The 17,307-nt window shown below is 39.9% G+C and overlaps 1 long non-coding RNA gene across 1 annotated transcript; it reads left to right on the plus strand.

Moving 5' to 3' along the window:
- Positions 1 to 325: 325 nt before the first annotated feature.
- On the plus strand, positions 326 to 1,936 carry LOC145513128 (uncharacterized). Its single transcript, XR_014059151.1, has 2 exons — positions 326 to 499; positions 999 to 1,936. It is a non-coding gene; the product is annotated as an uncharacterized LOC145513128 (long non-coding RNA).
- Positions 1,937 to 17,307: the final 15,371 nt, after the last annotated feature.

The raw sequence follows: 17,307 nt of genomic DNA on the forward strand, positions 1-17,307 counted from the left end.
TCCAGAGGCAATGTTAACTTCAGGCTAAAGCTGTATCTAGCCCCTCAAACAGTGTTTCTAAGGACCCCCTTTTTTTTTCTCTCTTATCTGCCTTCTGTGGTGTCACTTCATCCTTAGGCTCCATTTTGTGGCCCTCTGCGTCTCTAGAATTCTTCTCCCTACAGAAAAATAACTTCTATAATTCCAGGTCACACACCAAGCAGGGAGCCAGGCAAGCTTCTCCACATCAGAAATCCAACAAGCATTTCCTTGCCTCTTATTGGCTTAGACTGTGTTCTACATTCCAGAACCAACACAAGTAGCCATGGGACATAGGCCTATCTTTGGAATTTATAGTAAGATTATTCCCACCCAAATCACGTGACTAGGGGAAAGAAATTTTGGAGTAAGGATAGAGGGAAAGTGAAAGATGAATACCAAGGAAGTAACCAATAGATGGTCATCACAAATACAAAAAGTATTGCTTTATTCTTTGAAATTCATCTTCAATAGCTATCAGGTCAGTCCAATAATGGAGTTTGTTGTTGCTCAGTCTCTAGGTCTTGTCCAACTCTTTTCGACCCCATGGACTGCAGCACGCCAGACTCCTCTGTCCTCCACTCTCTCCCTGAGTTTGCTCAAACTCATGTACTTTGAGTCAGTTATGCTATCTAACCATCTCATCCTCTGCTGCCCCCTTCTCCTTTTGCTTTCAAGCTTTCCCAATATCAGTTAATTAATTACAGTAAAACTACTCTAATTAAGATTAATTAGCTAGGTAACCAGTAGAGTTAATTTATAAGTGAATTAACTAAAATTTTAAAAAAATGTATAGCATGTGGAACCAACTGCTGAAACAAGAATTCACTTGTAGGAATAATGCGTTTCAACAGAAATTAGACTCATTTATAATTATATTTTTAAATATGCTGAAATTATTAAGTAGATTATTCTCTTCAGTAAGCTAACCGTATTCCTAGATTCACTCAGTGTGTTTTTCCTATTTCATTTGTTTACAGCTGTCAATCTGCATATCAAGATCTGCCTATACATTTCGGCATCTTCTATTTTAAACTAGATCCCTGCAACTGTACCTACCTCTCTGTAGTTCAAGGAGATAAAAGAACAGCAGCCAGAAGCTTTCAACATCCTTTAGCAACTTGCATCACCCCCAGGTCATTCTTTAGTCATGGAAAAATCAAAACCCTGGTGTAGACAAAGGGTAAGGACCTGTGACACAGGCAGTTTGCTGACCTTGGCTGGCTTTCTCACATGTTGGTTGGCTATAAGCTGTTCTAAGATGGCCTTCACAGGGATAACTGGTCTCTCCTCCATGTGGTCTCTCATCCTGCAGCAGGCTAGCTCAGGTTTATTCACAGACTATGGCACGGCACTGGGGAAGATCAAAGTATACAAAGGCTTGAGAAGTCTATGTTAGGAACTAGTATGCTGTCACTGCTGCCTTTTGTTGGCCAAAGCAAGACACAAGTTCAGCCCTACTTCAAAGGATATGGAAAAAGACTCCACCTCTTGGTGCAAGTTGCAAAGGATGTGGATACCAGAAACCATTAAGGGAACCACTTAGGCAATCAGTCCTTCAAGGGTGCAAGAATTATAGGTCCGATTCATATTGTGGAGTATGTAAATTGCTGTCTGGGGCAAATGGATATCTTGAGTGATGGTGGTGGTGGCAGCAGTAGTTGTGTCCATTCTGGTTTGTGATGTGTCTTTAAAAATGTAGAGCATGCATCCGCTTTGAAGAGTTTTATCTTTCAAGAATTATGAGTAAGCAAAGAAATCTGAAAACAGACTGAGCCTTTTAGATGCAAACTTTTCTAAACCATCTACATTCTTATCAATATTTTTCTAAACAGTTTGGCAAATTGAGTATTGCATTTTTATGGAAACTGCATACTTGTTTATAATTTGTGACAGAGATTATATCTTTTTAAAGAAAGGAACAGGTGCACGCTCACCTTCTTGTCATTGTAAATGGTTCCAGATGGTGACTATTCATTTCAGAAACTTCTTAAGAAACATCTGTTCACAATATTTATATTTGACTTTATTATATTTCCCCAAAATTGCATTTTAAATACAGTTTGCTTTAAATTTAAAAAAAAACATTCATTTTTTCCTATTCATAAGAGAAGCCTTTGCGTTAGTTTAGTCTCACTTTGTGCACAAGCTCTACATTATTATATCACAAACAAAGCTAGATTTAAATGATAACTTTGTGAAAGGAAAATGGAGAAGAATCCATGGAGTCTTTTTTATAGTATCTAATATTGTCATGCACAAATTAATTATTTCTCAATTAAGAGAATCAAATTGGTTTTAGTTTTCTTTTTCAATTGCTATACATCTGAGTTTTTCAACTTATTTTAAATATTCTCAGGGGGAAAAAAAACAGGTTATGCTGGAATACTGATAGTGAAGCTGATCATTCCTCTAGTTGTATGAAAAGCTTTTATGACAAAATGCATTCTCCCAAAACAAAGTACATAATGATTATAAATGCAGCAAAATTGCACACTATGAAAAGCCAAAATGCAATGAAAGAAGAAAACAAGAATCCCTTTTCAACATTCAAACAATAATGTATTAAAACTCTGTATACTTATTGTAAGGAGGAGCTTTCCAAAGGATTTGTAAGAATTCTAACTTGTGATATGACGACAATAACGAGAGAAGTAGACTTAGTAGATTTAGTACTTTGTCCAACAATCCTTAGAACAGGACAATCTTAGGTTAGTCAGGTATCCAACCCATATCCCATTGATCGCCTGGTCTTCTCTGCTTGCATAGTTCTCCTTCACTATTATTCTGAATGAAGAGTCTTATATCATGGGATAGTGTGACTATTGGTTCTCTTAACCTGTCCAGCATTAACTTCTTCTTGGGGTAACAGTGTGCCTCCTTTCTCTCTGGACATACTACCGTCCCCCTCACCCCCCGCCCTACTCTCAGTCCCTGCAACTGAGATGGGTGGAGTTAACCTTTAACCAAGACCTGGCCACCCAGAGGAACCTTGCTCCCCAGCCACTGTGACTGCTTCAGGAATCAGCCTGACTCTGAGCCAATCTCACAACTTTTGCTGAAGGGATCAGGCCGTGGGTACTCTGTGCTGCTAAATGCAAGCTGTGAAGATTAGGCTGGCCCCTCTGCTGACCTTCACCTTTCCAACAAGAGCCTGTTTGACAGCAAGGTCAATGTAGGGAAAAGTCTAGCCAAGGAATGGACTAGACTCTGGTGATAGCATTTGGGAGCTGAAATCCAGCTACGCCTGAAAACTTCATTGTTAAAAACCAATGGAGTTCCTCATTTTGCTAAGGGCAATTTTAGTTACAGCTTTCTGGGAGTCCAAAAGAAAAAAAAAGGGGGGGAGAGAGAGGAAGACAAGGTGCACACCGCAAAGAGAAAGAGCACATTTCTCTATGCTATCCAAATCTCATGTGGGTAGGCACAGTGCCTTTAATGTCACTACGTTCCCCATACAGCAGAAATTTTTATCTAGAAGTTTGGTACACATACACATACATATGTTGCTGTTGTTTTTCAGTCACTAAGTCATGTCTCACTCTTTGCAACCCCATGGACTGCAGCACGCCAGGCTCCCCTGTACTGTCCTTGACTATCTCCCAGAATTTGCTCAAATTCATGTTCTCTGAGTAGATGATGCCATCCCACCATCTTATCTTCTGCCACCCTCTTCTCCTTTTGCCCTCAATCTTGCCCAGCATCAGGGTCTTTTCCAATGAGTTGGCTTTTCACATCAGGTGGCCAAGGTATTGGAGCTACAGCTTCAGCATCAATCCCCCCAATGAGTAGTCAGGGTTGATTTCCTTTAGGATTGACTGGCTTGATCTTGCAGTCTAAGGGACTCTCAAGAGTCTTCTCCAGTACCACAATTTAAAAGCATCAATTTTTCGGTGCTCAGCTTTCTTTATGATCCAACTCTCACATCTGTATGTGACTACTGGAAAAACCATAGCTTTGGCTATATGGACCTTTGTCAGCAAAGTGATGTCTCTGCTTTTTAATATGTTGTCTAGGTTTGTCATAGCTTTCCCTCCAATGAGCCAGAGTGTTTTAATTTCATGGCTGTAGTCACTGTCCACGGTGATTTTGGAGCCCCAAATCCATCACTGCTTCTTCTTCCTCTTCTATTTGCCGTGAAGTGATGGGACTGGATGTCATGATCTTAGCTTTTTAAATGTTGAGTTTTAAGCCAGCTTTTTCACTCTCCTGTTTCACCTTCATCAAGAGGCTCTTTAGTTCCTCTTCACTTTCTGCCATTAGAATGGTATTATCTGCCTATCTGAGGTTGTTGATATTTCTCCCAGCAATCTTGATTCCAATATGGAATTCATCCAGCCAGGCACTTCACATGATGTACTTTGCATAGAAATTAAATAAACAGGGTGACAATATATAGCCTTGTCATACTATTTTCCCAATTTTGAACCAGTCTGTTGTTCCATGTCCAATTCTAACTGTTGCTTCTTGACTCGCATACTGCTTTCTCAGGAGGCAGGTAATATGGTCTGGTATTCCCGTCTCTAAGAATTTTCCATAGTTTGTTGTGATCCACACAATCAAAGGTATTACTGCAGTCAATGAGGCAGAAGTATATGTTTTTCTGGAATTTCTTTTGAAATTTCTCTATGATATAACAAATGTTGGCAATTTGATTTCTGGTTCCTCTGCCTTTTCTAAATCCAGCTTGTATATCTGGAAGTTCTTGGTTCACATACTGTTGAAGACTAGCTTGAAGGATTTTGAGCATAACCTTACTAGCATGGGTTTCCCTGGTGGCTCAGTGGTAAAGATTCTGCCTGCAATGTGAGAGACACAGGCTCAATCCCTGGGTCAGGAAGATTCCCTGGAGAAGGAAATGGCAACCCATCCCAGTATTCTTGCCTGAAAAATTCTATGAACAGAGTAGGCTGGTGGGCTACAGTCCATAGTGTTGCAAAGAATTGGACATGACTGAGCACGCAGGTAAAAATTACTAGCAGGCAAAATAAGTGCAATTGTACAGTAGTTTGAAGATTCTTTAACATTGCCCTTCTTTTAGATTGGAAAGAGAATTGACCTTTTCCAGTCCTGAGGCCACTGCCAAGTTTTCCAAATTTGCTGACATACTGAGTGTAGCACTTTCACAGCATCATCTTTTAGGATTTGAAATAACTCAGCTGAAATTTCATCACTTCCATTAGCTTTGTTCTTAGTGATGCTTCCTATGGCCCACTTGACTTCACACTTCAGGATGTCTGGCTCTAGGTGAATGACCACATCATCATGATTATCCTGGTCATTAAGACGTTTTTGTATAGTTATTCTGTGTATTCTTGCCACCGCTTCTTAATTTCTTCTGCTTCTGTTAGGTCCTTACTGTTTCTGTCCTTTATCGTGCCCATCCTTGCATGAAGTGTTCCTTTGATACCTCGAATTTTCTTGAAGAGATCTCTAGTCTTTCCCATTCTATTGTTTTCTTCTACTTCTTGGCACTGTTCATTTAAAAGGCCTTCGTATCTCTCTTTGTTATTCTCTGGAACTATGCATTCAGTTGGGTATATCTTTCCCTTTTCCCCTTGCTTTTCACTTCTTTCCTCAGCTATTTGTAATGCCTCCTCAGGCAAGCACTTTGCCTTCTTGCATTTCTTTTTCTTGGGATGGTTTTGATCACTGCCTCCTGTAAAATGTTATGAATCTCTGTCCATAGTTCTTCAGGCACTCTATCTATGAGACCTAATCCCTTGAATCTATTCATCACCTCCACTGTACAAGCATAAGGTATTTGATTCAGGTCATACCTGAATGGCCTAATGGTTTTCCCCATTTTCTTCAATTTAAGCCTGAAGTTTGCAGTAAGGAGCTGATGATCTGAGCAACAGTCAGCTCCAGGTCTTGTGTTTGCTGATTGTATAGAGCTTCTCCATCTTCCATTACAAAGAATATAATCAATCTGATTTCTTTGTTGACCATTTGGTGATGTCCATGTGTAGAGTCTCTTGTGTTATTGGAAAAGGGTATTTGCTATGACCAGTGTGTTCTCTTGACAAAAACTCTGCTAACTTTTGCCCTGCTTCATTTTGTACTCCAAGGTCAAACTTGCTTGTTACACGTACATATGATTTAACAGCAAAGCAGAGCAAAATGGCTATTTGCTGCCCATTGGTATACAGTCATCCAGGCAGTTGGTCCTATGGGCAGCAATGTCCAGGCACCCCCTGCAGTGCCTTTACCTGTCAGCCAGCAATTTTGTCCCTGCTGCGCAGAAGGATTTCCTCTGCTGAGAAAGGTGGACACTTTTGAGACCCAGCCTGCTTGTTAACTGCTTTTTTAAAAAATTTATTTATTTTTGTGAGAAAACATAAAAAGCAGAGAAATTTTTTTTAGAACCAAAGAATCATTAGATGCCCAACAAAACCAGAAAGGAGGAAGCCATGTGTATCAGCTGTGAGTTCACATCTTCTCTTTTGAGGTGTCTCTTGTAAACCCATCATTAAGGAAATAAAGGAGAAGAATCATGATGTTGACTATTACAACTAAACAGTGGCTTCATGACCATTTGTTCTACCTCTTCTCGCTGGTTAGGAGCTGAGGCTGGAGCAGTGAATATCATGCCCAAGGGCACACAGCTAGTTGTTCACAGAGCCAGACTCAAGGGAACTTAGCTGACTACTGCTTCTGCTATGCTCTCATTTCTCCATATTTTCACAGAAAATGCCAGGAAAGCTGCTCTAAATGTATGCCCTAGTAGTATAAAACAGTGAGAGCAGTCAGTATTATTATTATTATTTGAGAGTAGTCAGTATTCTAAGTAAGGTAAAGGGTTAAAAAACTTGGCAATGTGGGACAAACCAAGCTTTCACTTTCATTAATGCCACAGAGTTAATGATCCCCAGAAGGGACATCTGGGCTTTTCCAGAGTTCTCTGTAGCTTCATTTGTTCCTCTAAAAAATGTTGTCAGATCACTTTACTTCTTGGTGTTCTTTTTTTTTGACCACACCCTGCGGCTTGCAGGGTGTTAGTTCCCGGACCAGCGATCAAATCTGGGTCCTTGGCAGTGAAAGTGCAAAGTCCTACCCACTGAACCTCCAGGGAATTTCCCCTTGGTGTTTATTTCTTCCCTAACAAAATAGAAAGTCTCTTGGTCTATGTGTGTACTTCCCTCCCTGCCTTACATAGTGCTGACACTGAACTTGACTGGATCTTCCAGAAGAAGCTCTGCCTACAGTACAAAATATTACTATTGCATTTGTCCATGGGAGAGTAAAACCATTCGTATTTGCTGGTAACTCAAGGGCCTCAGATGACAAGCATTACAGGAATTAAAAACATTTATTACAAGAAATAGTCTCATCTTAAAGGGGCCTAGATTAATGGGTTATTGACAGATCAAACCCTAACAAGAATTTTCTAAGTTAATTTCTGCTTTAATAGATTGCATAAAGGGATTCCCTCATAGCTCAGTTGGTAAACACTCTGCCTGCAATGCAGGAGACCTGGGTTCAATCCCTGGGTCAGGAAGATCCTCTGGAGAAGGAAATGGCAACCCATTCCAGTATTCTTGCCCGGGAAATACCATGGACAGAGGAGCCTGGTGGGCTACAGTGATCTTGTATTAGTGATCCTATTCTGAGATCACAAAGAGTCGGACATGACTTAGTGACTAAACCAACCAGATTGCATAAACTGAACAACCCAAGTAAATTTGAAACATGAAAATACTTCACAGGCAAACAGTTGTCAAAGGAAAATATATTTATCAACTATTGAGGGATTTAGGGTATTGAGACATTTGAAAAATATTTCCCACTATCTTTTTTTTTCCAGATGAAAGTAGAGTTCTCTTCCTTCTGTGACGACCCTCACACACACTGCTCTGTCTTCCCTGGGACAATTTTCTCTCTACTTGAAGGAAGATTCCCATCTTCTATCAACTTCAATCTCTCCATCAACTTAAATGTTTTGTCTTTCTAGCAACTTAAATGTCACCTCCTTGGCAGGTCCTTCTTTGAACAAACTCAGAGGGTCCTTTTTAAAAAAAATTTTCTTTGTCACTGACATCTGTGCTTTTTTTGTAGAACTTATCACAGTTTCTAATTTCTTTTTATTTGTGATTTCCTTTTGTCTGTGTCCTCCACTGGACTGTTAGCACCATGAAGGTAATCACTTTTGTGTGATTTATCCAGAGCCGCTCACATAGGCTTCCAACAAGTGATTGCTGGATGGATGGAGAAATGTACAGACTCACATTTAATTGAACTTATAGGTGAGGACTTTCAGGAGGCACAGCATTAATGCACTGGGATGGTGTCCCAGTAGGAGCTGATTTTCAAGCTTACTATTTTCCATAGAGGCAGGGATAGGATTTTCCTTCTTTAACCCAAGAAACCAGCTATATTGAGTGGGTTTGGGGATAAGAGTCGCATGAGAAGTGAAGTGAAGATAGCTCTTTGTCAGTTTTCTACCCCCATAAGCAATGACATAATCCATCATAGCTAAAGAATGCCCTGGAATCAGGACAAAGTTAGACCAGTACTTTATAATTTTACACAGGGTATGTTACAGTTGAGAATTTGAACTCAACAGCACTTAATTAGATAACTTAGGAAAATAAAAAAGAAAAATTAGCAGTAGGCTAAAAAGAGTGGGTTAGGTTTTCCTAAATTTGTAGTGAATGGAAGCAGTATGATTTTTGGAATTTCTACAGCAGCATTTGAGGGTCTATTATGTGTCAGATACTTGATAGGCACTAAGGAAAAAATGAATGAAAAAAGAACAGCAGGTGTATAAAGTTATCTGCTATTATTATATCTTTCTTTCCAGAAAATATACTTGGGAAAAAAGACCATCTCAAATTTTTACCCTGCCTTCTCTTGAGAACTGAATGCCGTCACCTGTGTTACTCTCTAAGTGCCCCTCTGCCATCAACCATCCAGGCTACTGAGAGGCAGCCCCTGTATTCTGACACTTTCCCGCCCCCTGGAGCACTGTCTTTGATGGAGGGGTGGTTATCTGTAACCGCCTATCTGTACTTCCACTATCATAAAGTGGAATTGTGAGTGAGAGTTACCAACCCAATTCCTTAGGCCCAGACTATTTTCCCTAACAGTTAGTAGTTTAAAACATACATCTAGATCCTGTAGACAAATGTTTGAAAAGGTTAATGGATTTTAAAGGGACAGAAAAATCATTTGTGGAAATCATGAATTATCTATCACTTACAAGAAACTTCTGTGATTTTCAGTGGGCCATTTGTTATTGTGGAAATATCAAGAAATAACAAGTTCCTTTAGTTTCTCTAGGTAAAGTTAGCCATTTGTTTTCAGGCCATGGCTTTGCTAAAGCCATTTTCATGTTGAATTGTAATGATTTGGTTTTGTGATACATATTTACTAAAATGTGAGCATCTTAAAAGCAAGGGTCATGCTGATGCCAGTTTGTAACCCTTGTGCAGAGCCAAAAATATAATAGATGCTCGGCTACTGTAGAAGAGATAAGTTATAATGGAGTCCTTGTCCTCTAAGTTGTACAATCTCCAAGATGGACAAATAATTCAAGACAGTTATTTGCTAAGGGCTAAAAGAGAACTTTGTAATAATTGCTAAAGAGATCCAGAAAAGAAAGAAGTTGGTGTGTGCTGGAGCACACAGGTATCTAGAGCACATGGTAAGAGATACATATTGAAAGAATGGATCTCCAAGCATACACAATGGCATAGCTAACACGCTGGGGCAGGAAAACACAATAGCATATTTAATAGAGTTTGATAATTAATTAATGATACTAATATATAATTAGAAATATTAAGAGCCTAAGTTTAGGTATCTGCAGAGTACATCATGAGAAATGCTGGGCTGGAAGAAACACAAGCCGGAATCAAGATTGCCAGGAGAAATATCAATAACCTCAGATATGCAGATGACACCACCCTTATGGCAGAAAGTGAAGAAGAACTAAAGAGCCTCTTGATGAAAGTGAAAGAGGAGAGTGAAAAAGTTGGCTTAAAGCTCAACATTCAGAAAACTAAGATCATGGCATCTGGTCCCATCACTTCATGGGAAATAGATGGGGAAACAGTGGAAACAGTGTCAGACTTTATTTTTTCGGGCTCCAAAATCACTGCTGATGGTGATTGCAGCCATGAAATTAAAAGACGCTTACTCCTTGGAAGGAAGGTTATGGCCAACCTAGATAGCATATTTAAAAGCAGAGACATTACTTTGCCAACAAAAATCTGTCTAGTCAAGGCTATGGTTTTTCCAGTGGTCATGTATGGATGTGAGAGTTGGACGGTGAAGAAAGCTGAGCACCGCAGAATTGATGCTTTGGAACTGTGGTGTTGGAGAAGACTTTTGAGAGTCCCTTGGACTGCAAGGAGATCCAATCAATCCATCCTAAAAGAGATCAATCCTGGGTGTTCACTGGAAGGACTGATGTTGAAGCTGAAACTCCAATACTTTGGCCACCTCATGCGAAGAGTTGACTCATTGGAAAGACCCTAATGCTGGGTAGGATTGGGGGCAGGAGGAGAAGGAGACGACAGAGGATGAGATGGTTGGATGGCATCACCAACTCGATGGACATGGGTTTGGGTAGACTCCGGGAGTTGGTGATGGACAGGGAAGCCTGACGTGCTGCAATTCATGGAGTCGCAAAGAGTCGGACACGACTAAGCGACTGAACTGAACTGAAGTTTAGGTAGTAATGCTAAAAATGGATGAAAAGTAAAAGACATCTTGTATATCTTAAGCCCAAGTTGCTGGGAGAATAGGCTTTCATTCAGAAGGCGTGATCAGTCATGACACAGCTAAGTGAAAGGGTCTGGCAACACTTGGAAATGTGGAGAAGGCACTCAGGGTAGAAGTTTCTAGAAGAGATGTTAGAATAGATATTTGTACATCCATCATAGCAGCATTATTCACAATAGCCAAAATTTGGAAACAACCCAAATGTCCATCAACAGATGAGTGGGTAAACAAAAAGTAGTATATTCATACAATGAAATATTATTCAGCTTTGGGAATTCCCTGACAGTCCAGTGGTTTGGACTCCATGTTTCCACTGCAATAGGCATGGGTTCAACCCCTGATGGGGAACTAAGATCCTGCATGCCACACAATATGGTCAGTATATATATATATATATAATTATAATTTAACATGAAAATGGCTTTAGCAAAATCATGGGCAGAAAAGGAATGGCTAGCTTTACCTAGAAAAACCAAAGAAGGCTTATATTTCCTGACATTTTCACAATGGCAAGTGGCCCACTGAAAATCACAGAAGTTCCTTATAGGTAATAGAATGAAAAATATTTAATAGAATTATATATATATAATTCAACCTTAAAAAGGAATAAAATTCTAATGGTCCAACATGAATGAATCTTGAAAACATGCTGAGTGAAATAAACTAGTCACAAAAAGACAAATACTGTATGATTCCACTTACATGAAGTTCCTAGTCACATTCATAGAGACAGAAAGTAGAATGGTGGTTGCCAGGGGCTGGGGGGAGGGGAGAACAAAGAATGATTATTTAATGGATAAAGAGTTTCAATTTGGGATGGCAACAAATTTCTGGAGATGGATCATGGTGATGGTTGCACAACAATTTGGACGCATATAATACCATGGAACAAGACACTGAAAAGTGGTTATCATGGTAAATTTTATGTTGTGCATATCTTACCACACAAAAAAAGAGATATTAGATCTGCATATTGTCCTCATAAAAAGGATCACTGATCCCATGGGAGAAGTGAGAGCTCTGAGGAAGAGTGAAAAACAAGAAAAGAATAGAATCCTAGGGAATGCCTAAAGGAAAAGAAATTTAGGCAAACCTTCCGAGAGTTTGACATACCTACCATTCAAACTTCTAGTCTACAAGTTAAATTTGAAAAATCTTAGTCTCATGGATTATTCCTGAAATGTTCGGTGGAGGCATTGAAATGTAAAATTGCTGGGGGATAGAAAAGATGGCAGTGATTTTAATCTACTTTCCAAGTTGTTACAGTGACAACTCTATGAATATATTTTGAACAACTATCAGTAGCTGTTTGGCAAGAAATGAGTTCTTGATAGTCATTGGCTTCTAGCCAGTTTTTCTCTCAGAGCTTGAAAAGAGAAATGAATACATCACAAAATATTTTCATTTCACTCAGTAGCAGAATTGTGGTTCTGTGCATGTGGGATGTAAGGAAAGGATGAGTGTATACACGTATGTGTATGTGTAGAGAAATATAAGGAATATATGTAAAGAATGTAAGACTTACAAAATACAGCACCCCAGCACCTGTAATTGTGTTTACTTAGAGAAAGTTTGCTTAAAAAAAAAACAGGAATATTAAAATGGTTTTCAAGGAGAAGTACTGATTGTCTTTTCTTTGCCATCCCATCCAAGTAGGCAGCTGAAACGAATAGGTCTTTAAATTGCAAATAAGACTTTGGTATGAAGAAGGTTTTTTTTTTCTTTTAAAGTTCATTTGAAATACACCAGATTTTTCTAGGAATATATACTAATAATCTTATTCTCTGAGAGATTCCATGCCCACAGAAGTCAGTTGTAAGGGCAAAAGAGAAATATAAGGAATACAGGAAATACAAGACAAAAGTGATATATGGCTATAGTATAAAAACTGGCATGTTGGAGAGTTTTTTGAACTGTTTCCTGAATATCTGGAACTACTATTAATATATTGCCTTCACAGTGGAAAATCTGCATGTAAAATAACTCCCCTGCAAAGCTAATCCACTGCCACATGTGATTGGATGAACAGTTTTTATATTATATATCTGCAAAATCTCTGCTGAAAAAGTCTCATAATAAACCAGCAACCAAATTTTTAAAAATTTTAACTTTAAAAAAAATTTTTTTTTTTTTACTTCAGAAATTCTTCCTTGATGATCCAAATTTAAGTCCTTTGGACTTTAGTTTTTATCCAATATGATAAAGTTGTACCACATTGATGACTGAGAACTGGTGGTCTATGGGCTGAATTAACCTAACAGATATTTTATTAGAGCTGTGAAAAGAAAGTGAAACTGGTAGTCACCTAGTCGTGTCCCACTTTTTGTGACCTCATGGAGCCTACTAGGCTCCTCTGTCCACGGGATTTCCCAGGCAAGAATACTAGAGTCGGTTGCCATTTCCTTCTCCAGGGGATCTTCCTGACCCAGGAATTGAACTTGCATCTCCAGAGGATTCTTTACCACTGAGCCACCTGGGAAGTCCTAATTAACCATATATGTGTGAGTTGATTTCTAGGCTCATTGTTCCATTGTTCCATCAACGGAGTTCCACTGATCTATGCATCTGTTTTAAATGCCAATATCATGCTGTTTTGATTACTATAGCTTTGTAACATAGCTTGAAATCAGTGACACTTCCAGCTTTGTTCTTTCTCAATAATACTTTGGCTATTCAAGGTCTTTTGTAGTTCCATACAAATTTTAACATTGTCTGATTTCTACAAAAACCGTCATTGGAGGATATGGAACTTCTATGGGCTAATTGGCTTAGGCCTGGGTGACTGTCCTTCCCTAAAACAATCACAGTGGCAAGAGGAATGAGATGGTGTTTATTATGAAGAATGCTTCTTCCTACTCCTGATATTGCTTATATTAATGTAACTCTAGCCTCTCTCTGCTCCTGGGAAGATGGATATACTCATCTGATATGGAAATTTTGTAAAGACTGAGAACATTCTTCCCAGCTCTGCCCTTCCTTTTGGAATAGATTTCCTCTCAAAAATCAGAAGTTCTTTTTTGTTACTCTGTGTTGCTGGACCCGTCACAGTCCATCATGCCCTGAGTTGCATAATTTGGGGTTGAGTATTAGTAAGTCCACTTGGTGAGCAGACATGAACCATATGCCTCTAAGAGAATAAAAGTGCAATTTGGAATCTTCATATTTAATCTTTGGTTTTTTTCCAAGTTGTTCAAAATGCCAGCGGAGAAGAGATGGCACTTACCAAGAACCTTCTTGAAATCTCTAAGGAAACATTGATTAACTTAGGACAAAAGAAGCCTAGCCTTAGAGCTAGAAGTAGGGTCCATACTACCTAAGCAGTGACTACTCCAATGAGGAAGAGTGGGTTCCTCAAAGGAAAGTCTAGGTGCTGTCAAAATAAGAAAAAACCCCAAATCTATTGGCTGAGAATCCAGCTGTGGGATTACCCCCTAATGTTGTTTGATTGATAGTCTCTTTGTTTATGTCAGTTAAACAGGAAACATGCTCACAGATTTAGTGACTGTTATTGCCTGAATGTTTGTGCCCCCCAACTCCAAAATTGATATGTTGAAATCTTAACTCCCAAGGTGATGGTAGTAGGAGGTAGGGCCTTTGGGAAGTGATTAGGTCATGAGAGCAAAGCTCTCATAAATGGAATTAATACTGTTATAAAAGAAGCCCCAGAGAGCTCCCTGGCCACTTCCACACTGTAAGGATACAAGAAGTTTGCAGCCCAGGAGAGGACCCTCACATGACCATGCCGGCACCCTGATCTCAGACTTCCAGCTTCCAGAACTGTGAGGAATAAATTTCTGTTATTCAAAAGCTAGTCTGTGGTATTTTGTTATAGAAGCCTGAATGGACTAAGATAGTGCTGAAAGCGTTAAGGCCAAATCTTAAAACCAAAATTGTTTAGGTGGTGTACTTTTTCATATTCAGTCCCTGTTACTCTCCATCCTGACCTTCCTTCATTTAATGGAATACACCTTGCTTCCTTCTTTCTAGAGCCTTAGTATACACTGTTCTAGCTGCAAAATCTACTCTCCTGCACCCATTCATTCTATTTAACTCCTTACATCCTTCAGATCTTATTCAAAGATACCTCCTCACAGAATTAACCCAAGGACTCTTTCCCATCATACTGTCAAGCATGACATACTTTGTGAGAGAGAGACAGAGACAGAGAGAATCACACTTCTGGAGCCCAGAAGCCCAAAAGTAACATGTTGGTAGGATCTCTCTCCCTCCAAAGTCTTGAGAGAAGAATCCTTTGTTGCCTCTCTCAGCTCTGGTAACCTGGTAGCTTGATGGTTGCTGGTAATTCTGCGTTCTCAGTCATGTACTTTTTATTGATAGCACTTCAAAGTTTGTAACTATATGTTTACTTGACTGATCAACAGGTGAATAAGTAGTGTCATCTTCATTCACTTTCCAAGTGGTGATTCATTTAAGGCATGTTGTTGTTGTTGTTTAATCACAAAGTCATGTATGACTCTTTGTGACCCCATGGACTATAGCACACCAAGCTCCTCTGTCTATGGAATTTTCCAGACAAGAATACTGGAGTGGGTTGCCATGCTCTCCTCCACAGGATCTTCCCAACCCAGGGATTGAAACAACACCTCCTGTATCTCCTGCATTGTCAGGCAGATTCTTTATCCACTGAGCCATCAGGGAAGCCCAATTTGAGGCATAGTTACAAGGAATATAACTGAAGCAGAATCCAACTGAAACAGTCCTCTGTGCACACTACAAATGGCCCAATCCCCAAACAGGAGTGTGGAGGCAAGATTGCAAGTGGACTTTAGGAACTTGGACATGCTGTCCTCTATACAGCTGGTTGTATTTCAGTCACTAAGTCGTGTTTGACTCTTTGTGACCCCATGGACTGCAGCATGCCAGGCTTCCCTGTCCTTCACTACCTCCTGGAGCTTGCTCAAACTCATGTCCACTGAATTGGTGATCCCATCCAACCATCTCATCCTCTGTCATCCCCTTCTCCTCTTGCCTTCAATCTTTTCCAGCATCAGGGTCTTTTCCAATGAAATGGCTCCTCACTTCAAGTGGCCAAAGTATTGGAGCTTCAGCTTCAGCATCAGTCCTTCCAATGAATATTCAGGGTTGATTTCCTTTAGGATGGACTGGTTTGCTGGATTAATCCTCAGAACACTTCAGTGGTTCCCCACCTTACTCCAACTAAACACTGAAGTCCTCACTGTGGCCTCCAGAGCCCTACACTGCTCTGACCTCATCTTTACTACTCCTTGTACCCCAGCAGTTCTCTACTGTGTGCACCTGGCCTCCTTGCTGCTCCTCAAACACTCCAGGAAAGTTCCTGCCTCATGGCCTTATACTGGCTTTATCCCCTACCTGCCTGGAATGCTTTTCCATCAGACCTCCTTTAGGCCATATGCCAATGACAACATCTTAGTAAGGTGTTCCCTGTCCACCCCAGCCTTGGGGACAGCAGTGAGGGTCACTGTGGCTGAGGCAGCGGTTAGTGGAGAGACCCACAAGAACAATGTCTCTGAGCCTGCCCAAAGCACTGGTGTCCAATAAATGGGAAGAACTGGTCGGGGTAGCAGAGTCATGGAGCAGAAAACAGCTGTAGCCATGAAACCCAACGTGTGTGTGTGCGCGTGCTAAGTTGCTTCAGTCATGTTTGACTCTTTGTGACCCTATGGACTGTAGCCCACCAGGCTCCTCTGTCCATGGGATTCTCCAGGCAAGAATACTGAAGTGGGTTGCCATGCCTTCCTTCAGGGATGAAGCTCAACACTTCCAACTAAAGACTTGGTCTCTCCCCATTGCTAGACAGGAAAACGACTACCCCTCCAACCTGGATTTTTAGAAGATCCAAACAAGAGAGGGAAATTCCCCAACAGAGCTGAGAGGGACTTTCTGAACACTTGGCTGTGAGGACTAGGAACTATAGCTGTTGGATTTAGAATATGTAGATAAGGTAACAATTCATACACCCAGTTGTTCACATGTGTACCACTGCATTCAGAGCAAAACTTTTCCTTGAGGCATTTGCGAGTATAAAAAGATGAAAGAGGGAGAAAACCATCCGGTTGTACACTTTAAAGACACAAATTCTGTCAATTATACTTTAATAAACCTGAAAAATATAATTTGTTTTAAAAAAGGAGCAAGCAGAACAACAAACTCCTAATTATATGAAGTAAATATAGTATTTCCTATTTCATGTTAAGTCACATCCATGGAGATGCTGATGTTACTATAATCATATGCATATCTGTTGATTAACACAATGAAATACCTCAAATCTCTCAAAAACTTTGCTTCACCCTTTATTATGCCAAAAAAATCACTACTCAAATTAAATCTTCACCTCTCTGATAAAGCCTCAACTATTTTGTAAGTTTCCCCTTTAAGTGATGCTGTGTTAGCCAAACAAATGTGCAAAAATCTTGTATTCATAAATAGTCTGATACCAGCAACCACTTGTTTATATTGTAAATAGGTAGCCAGCTGAAAAATTTTGACAATTTAATTGCAGCTTGCCAGCTAAGAAGACAAGCCAACGGGCTACCCTGCTGGCTCCGTAAATCTGAC

This window comes from Giraffa tippelskirchi, chromosome 1 (genome assembly GCF_054371585.1).
Source record: "Giraffa tippelskirchi isolate mGirTip1 chromosome 1, T2T-mGirTip1v1.2.pri, whole genome shotgun sequence".
Classification (NCBI taxonomy): domain Eukaryota; kingdom Metazoa; phylum Chordata; class Mammalia; order Artiodactyla; family Giraffidae; genus Giraffa; species Giraffa tippelskirchi.